At 46.9% G+C, this 7,500-nt stretch overlaps 1 protein-coding gene across 1 annotated transcript in view; it reads right to left on the reverse strand.

Annotated features, from left to right (window-relative positions):
- Positions 1-7,500, reverse strand: part of dlgap2a (discs, large (Drosophila) homolog-associated protein 2a) — a 249,928-nt gene that overhangs the window by 194,670 nt on the left and 47,758 nt on the right. Inside the window, exon 2 of the mRNA XM_063183538.1 lies at positions 5,242-5,274. The gene's annotated coding sequence lies outside the window, so the exon portion shown is untranslated. The remainder of the gene's footprint in view (positions 1-5,241; positions 5,275-7,500) is intronic.

Raw genomic sequence — 7,500 nt, forward strand, 5'->3', positions numbered from 1 at the left:
CCAGCAGTCCATGAGGATCCCTCTAGAACTTCCTGACTCATCTTGGATACTGAGCAAAAAATTACAGTGTTTTATGGTTAAGATCACTGTGTCAGAAATAGCCATGACTATTGCAACAATTGTGAATATTAATCAGTGTAACTAACACAAAAAAACCCAGGAACAATGTGCAGTATCTTCTGTAACTGCCCATGCCAAAAGCTGGGTTTTCCTCCTGTTTCCAACTTCAGATTCAAGTCCACTTCAAAGGTACACTGTGCAGGAAATGGTCAAAAAAGGTACTGCAACTTGCTGCTCATTGAAACTGGGTTGTCTATTGCCAAATTTGATCTTTTAATGAATGTCTACTAAGTAATAAACTAATATTTTCTAGTATGGCCCAAGTACAGTCATTTGTGCAGCTAAAAATGGCTATTTCTGGAAATGCAAAATGGCGGACCATGGAGAAGTTCCCCGTTTTCATCTATGAAAAGTGCAATATTTCCAGTCATAATGAATACGTTGAATTTGATGGTGGTGGTAAGTATTCATGAAAAAGGTAACATTAGTGAATGGGTAGCATGGATTCTGGAAATAATCAACTGAAAATCGTACACAGTGTACCTTTAAACCATTAATTAATAGTGAAAATGTTTAATTAAAAACTTATTGCAAACATGATGAACAGTCTCATCCCATCTCTCTACCCTTGGGTGATATTGCACATTTTAGATGGAAGTTGGCTGAGTGGCAGAGTCGGAGCTGTAGTCTTGCTTAGCCTGTCGCTTCTGGCTCCTGCAGCGGTAGGCAGATAAGAAGCATCTGCTTTCTTTCTTTCCTCTTCTCCTCTTTGCTGTAATGCCCAAGCCTGCACATGGGATTACCTGCCGGCAATAAGCCCCGCCACCGCGCCGGCCAGCTTGCACTGACATACTGGTGTTCTTGCCTTTGACTTTTTTTATGTCTTAGCCACTCACTCACTCTTTGAAATATGCACACACACACACACACACAGGCATGCACGCACAGGCATGCACGCACAGACACACACACACACACACACACACACACACACACACACACACACACACACACACACACACACACACACACACACACACACACACACACACACACACACAAACACAAACACACACAAACACAAACACAAACACAAACACACACACACACACACACACACACAGAATTACATGCTCAAGTAAGCCTTCATAAATATGATTTCTGCAATGCCTAGATTGTAACTCCTGCTCTTTACCCAACATGCTGTCACTGACGCCCTTCTGCTGCACCCCTCATGCTGCTCACGTGCACTAAACCCAGATGAAATCATTCAGGAAGTGCAGCATATTACCTCTGAGAAAAAGCAAACTCTTACTTTCACTCTGTGTCTCTCTCTCTTCACCTCTCCTTCATTGTTGCTTCATCTCTACCTCTCCCTGCCTCTTTCTCTATCACTCTCTTCCACCTTTTTTCTTCTGCTCTTATTCGTCCAGCTTTCGCTTAAAAACACAACATCCAACACGGAACCGCAGAAAAGCATAAACATAAACACAATCTATCTCTTCGCCTGAAAAACAAGGGCCTTTCGGCTTGTACAGGAGATACCGGCTTTCTGGAGGGCTTTTGCATTACCCTATTTTCTACGCTGGTTCATTTCAGGTCTTGTTCAGTCCCGCTGGTGCCATGAATTTGTTTGTGCAGGTGTGTGTCTCTGTGTGTGTGTGTGTGTGTGTATGTGTGTGTGTGTGTGTGTGTGTGTGTGTGTGTGTATGTGTGTGTGTGTGTGTGTGTGTGTGTGTGTGTGTGTGTGTGTGTGTGTGTGTGTGTGTGTGTGTGTGTGTGTGTGTGTGTGTGTGTGTGTGTGTGAGCACAAGGCTGAGACGGAGACAGAAGATTCGAAAGATAAACAGATAGATCTCTCCTCTCTTTTTCTCTCACTTCCTCATTTCTTCTCATCTCTCCACTCCTCTTCTCTCCACTTTAATCCTCTTCCTCTTTCTTCCTCCTCCTCCTTCTCCTCCTCCTCCTCCCCACCCCATGTCTCCTCTACTCTTCCCGCCACTCCTCACCTCCTGTCCTGTTCATTTCTCCTCTCTTCTTACTCCTTCCTCCTCTCCTTTTCTCTCCTGTCCTCTCTGCACTTCACGCTGTCACTTCATCCTCTTTCTTCTCCAGTTTGAAGCACTCCTTCTTTCCTCTTCTCCTGTACCAGAGATTCTTTAAGTATAGAGATATGCCAACATAATAGGTTTCTATGGGCACCTAACGCGACCAGGTTCTGGTCTGCCTAAAGGGGCGTGTCATAATGCTCCTACAATGAATAGAACAGTCCTTAGGTCTGCCTAGGTCTGCCTAAGGGGGGCCATAATAGAACCAGGAAACAATGGGTCAATGGAACCTCTCTCTCTCTACTCTCTCTGCCTGTACCTCGTCTCCACTTCCTGCTCTTTTTCATCTCTTCCTCTCTCCTCCCTCTGCCACTTATTTATTTTCCTCTTCCTTGTTTTCTTTACCACTTTCTCTCCTCGCCTCTTCCTTTCTCTTTATTTCCTCCTTTTTACCCTTCTCTCCTCTGCTCCTCTTTACTTCCTCCGCTTTTTCTCCTCCCCTCTCATTTCCTCTCCCTCTTCTCTCCTCTCATGTCCTCTCCTCTACCTGTCACTTATTCCCTCTCCTCTCCTCTCCTCTCCTCTGCTCTCCTCTCCCCTGGTCTCCTCTCCTCTCCTCTCCTCTCCATGCCACTTATTACCTCTCCTCTCCTCTCCTCTCCTCTCCTCTCCTCTCCTCTCCTCTGCTCTCCTCTCCTCTGGTCTCTTCTCCTCTCCTCTCCATGCCACTTATTCCCTCTCCTCTCCTCTCCTCTCCTCTCCTCACCTCTCTTCTCCTCTCCTCTCCTCTGCTCTCCTCTCCTCTTCTTACCTCTCCTCTCCTCTCCTCTGCTCTCTTCTGCTCTCCTCTCCTCTCCTCTCCTCTCCTCTCCTCTCTTCTCCTATCCTCTCCTCGCCTCTACTCTCCTCTGCTCTCCTCTCCTGGCTTCTCCTCTCCTCTCCTCTCCTCTCCTCTCCTCTCCTCTCTTCTCCTATCCTCTCCTCTCCTCTCCTCTCCTCTCCTCTCCTCTCCCTGCCACTTATTCCCTCCCTTCTCCTCTTCTCTCCTCTCCTCTACTCGGCTCTCCTCTCCTCTCCTCTCCTTTCCTCTCCTCTCCTCTTCTCTCTTCTCCTCTCCTTTCCTCTCCTCTCCTCTCCTCTCCTCTCCTCTCCTCTCCTCTCCTCTCTTCTCCCTGCCACTCATTCACTCCCCTCTTCTCTTCTCTTCTCTTCTCTTCTCTCCTCTCCTCTGCTCTTCTCTCCTCTCCTCTCCTCTCCTCTCCTCTTCTCTCCTCTCCTCTCCTCTCCTCTCCTCTCCTATCCTCTCCTATCCTCTCCCCTGTCTCAGCCGCAGGGTCACAGCCACCACTCGTCCAGTCAATCCCATTACGTCTTAATCCAATCTGAAGCCAACCAAGAGCTCTATTGATTTTGAACATGAGGAATCACTCGGATGACTTGGGGATGTGCGTGTATATATAGCAACATTCTGGCAAGGTTATGAGCGGCGGGGCCGTGTCGTTGCTATTTTTGTATTTATATTTGCCATTTTCATTCCTCACTCTAATGATTTTAGCCCGCATCGCCTCTCCGTCCCCACTCCCTCCCCACCCACCCCCACCCCCCCCACACACACACACACCTTTCCCTATTCCCAGCACCACGCACTCTTCCCTTTCCCTCACCCCCACCCACCCATGCCTGAAGTCATCTCTTGTACTGTCTCGTGCTGTTGTTTCTGTTTCTGGTTCTGTCTGTGAGAGCCAGGGAGTGGGATATTCTGGGCCTGTTCTGCAGAGCTGTGACTGTTGCACCGGGCGGGCGCCTGTATATGTGATGCGTGTCAGAGGGAGAACATGTCACTTCACAGGGTAACCGGAACAGAGGGAGTGCAAGACAGACACAGGGAAAAAAAATGTGAGATAGAGGGGGAGTGGTGGAGAAGAAGAGAGGGAGGGAGACAGTGGGAAGTAGAGAGAGAGAGAGAGAGAGAGAGAGAGAGAGAGAGAGAGAGAAAGAGAGAGAAAGAGAAAGAGAGAAAGGGAGACTCCGCAGACAACACTGAACAAGGGGTTATTCTTATACTTTCAGCAGTAGAGTAAGAACACTACAGTGTGGGAGAAAATAACAACAGACATATGGACAGACAGACCATGAATAGAAAGCAAAGGAAAGAAAGAAGGAGGAGGAGCAGAAAATATGACAATGAATAAGTCACTGGGTATCTTAAAAGAATCAAGTGCAAGAGTGCGAATGTCTCAAATGAAAAAAGTGAAGTCGAATAATAACATTTCGGGAAAGGAAAGAGAAAACCTCTAAAAATAGTCTAAAAAGGCTACAGAGTGCAAAGTCATGAGGGGGAAAGAAACAGAAACTGAAAATGAGCACAGGTACTGCACCAACTAACAAAACATAAGGCATGCATGCATCCCTTCCACAAGCAACCAGTTCGGTGAGGAATGACGGCCATATTAGTTGCCGGTAGTGACGATTTCCCAGAATGAAATTATGGGATGCGGTCAGACGTTAAGCCATGAACTGGGAGCAGCAGAGGCTGATGGAAAAGCAGCTTTATATTGAACACTGAATGCTACATTTTGGCTACTATACAATTCTTTCACACACACACACACACACACACACACACACACACACACACACACACACACACACACACACACACACGCACACACACACACACACACACACACACACACACACACACACACACACGCACGCGCACACACACACACACACACACACACACACACACACACCCTACAGAAGCGATGAAGTGGCAGAAGCAAAGGCTGATGGTAAAGCAGTTCTGTATTTGCCATTGTATGCTCATTGAGCTACACACACACACACACACACACACACACACACACACACACACACACACACACACACACACACACACACACACACACACGCACACACACGCACACACACACACACACACACACACACACACACACACACACACACACACACACACACACACACACACACACACACACTCACACACACACTCTCTCACCACCTCCCCCTTGCCTGTGTGCTACTGTATGATGATCAGCATCAGAAGCAGCAGTGTTGATGATGAGCTACTATATTAAAGGCGGAAAGGAAAGGCGCGGGCAGCACTCACCTTCGGGTTCACCACACAGTGTACACTGTGATTCTACAAACAGGAACCAAAACAAACAAACAAACAAACAAACACACACACACACACACAGAGACAAGAGATTACCACTGGGCCTCTTCTGCAATGGTCAAGAGTGGCTTTCAGCTGCAAACACTTTTGTCAATAAGTGGTTAGGAAGAAGAAGAAGAAGAGAGAGAGAGAGAGAAAGAGAGAGGGAGAGGGAGAGAGAGAGAGAGAGAGAGAGAGAGAGAGAGAGAGAGAGAGAGAGAGAGAGAGAGAGAGAGAGAGAGAGAGAGAGAGAGAGAGAGAGAAGGGGGAAAACACTTCATGAACTACAATAAGAGGTCATGTAAAGAAAGCTGTAGTGATTGTCGACAAAATTTGAATGGCTGGTAAATAAAATGTTAGGAAAGGATAGAAACAATAAAAAAACACATTATAAAATGCGAAAGACAACCAACCTGGGAAACTCCTACTGTCATTGTGAAACAGCACTTCACGGCACACAGTGTTCACTCAGTACACACAACGAAATTGCATTTTATGCCTCACCCTTGCAAGGGGGCAGCCCCAAACAGTGTGCCAAGAGAGCAGGGAGGCAGGACAGTACTCCATTGCTCAGGGTACCTCAGTCATGGAAGAGGATGGTGGGAGAGCACTGGTAAATTACTCCCCCTACACCAACCTGCTGGGTTGGGAATCGAACCGGCAATCTTTGGGCAACAAGCCTGACACCCTAACCACTTACCCATGACTGCCTTGTTATGGAAGTAAAGCAATATCTTTTATACATGTGGTGTATCAATTGAGGCAATGACACAGAGAACAGCAATCATACTGTAGTATACACATGTTATTTTACACACGCACGCACGCACAAACGCATGCAGGCTCCCACACACCACACACGCGCGCACACACACGCACATACACACACACAAACACACACACACACACACACACACACAAACACACGCACACACACACACACACACACACACACACACACACACACACACACACACACACAAACACACACACACACACACACACACACACCCTGAGATGGCCCTTGCCACAAATCAATGGACTGCGCAGTGAAGCAGCATCATGACGCCGAGTGGGATTTCCACATATAGTACAGTATCGCACATGCACACAAAGCGATATGATTAATATGCTCCGATTTCCTTCCCGTTCTGTCAGCAGCCTTTATAATTGGGTACTCACACCGCCACGCATAATTATGCACGGCGACGAGCATTCACGAAACGGCTCGCTTCGAGTCTCGTCCTGTTTGTAACTCTGTCTGTCTCTCTGTCCCTCCTGAGACGTGCCTCAGGAGATCTTGCGCTGCCTGTAACGTCGCCTGCCTCTCCTAACAGCTAACTAAATCAATTAGCTGCTTGATTGGGCTAACAAAAAAAAGAGAAAAAAACCCTCACAACACAAACCTCCACTTGAATCTCTGTGTGGCGGACATGTTGGAGGAGGAAAGACAACACGGCACATTAGTCTAACTCACGACTCAGGATGACGCTGCAAACTTTGAATCACGGCTAACGACGCACGACAACAGCAAATTAGGTACGCTCCTGTGAAACATCTGTGAGGGACAGTATACTGCCCTACAAAGCAAAAAGGCAGTAACTGTGCTGTGGTGGAAAATGAGTAACTATGACTTTAATGACATACCGGTATATATCAAAGTTTAAATTTAAATAAAATGATTAATCTGCATAAAATGTGGTAATATAAAGTAACTAAACTGCTGCATGTCAATAATCTCCCCAAAATTACATAGACTGGATTGCAGTACCATTTAAAAGTCATTTTATTCAGTTTGGAGCTCTGCGCAGTTACTGCCTTTTTGCTTTGTGGGGCAGTATACTGTACAGCCAGGGGTGGGTTTCATGATGCTGTGCAACAATAGCTGCTAGGAAACATAACGAGGCAGCTGTCATTCAAAACAATCTCATGCTGTTTCTTGGAGCAACTAGTGGGCCTCATTTGTGTCTCAAGTGCATGACCAAAACACACACACAGGACACTAACACCAAACATACACACGAACGTGTGTGTGTGTGTGTGTGTGTGTGTGTGTGTGTGTGTGTGTGTGTGTGTGTGTGTGTGTGTGTGTGTGTGTGTGTGTGTGTGTGTGTGTGTGTGTGTGTGTGTGTGTGTGTGTGTGTGTGTGAGAGAGAGAGAGAGAGAGAGAGAGAGAGAGAGAGAGAGAGAGAGAGAGAGAGAGAGAGAGAG

The sequence above is a fragment of the Engraulis encrasicolus genome, chromosome 19 (assembly GCF_034702125.1).
Source record: "Engraulis encrasicolus isolate BLACKSEA-1 chromosome 19, IST_EnEncr_1.0, whole genome shotgun sequence".
NCBI classification, from domain to species: domain Eukaryota; kingdom Metazoa; phylum Chordata; class Actinopteri; order Clupeiformes; family Engraulidae; genus Engraulis; species Engraulis encrasicolus.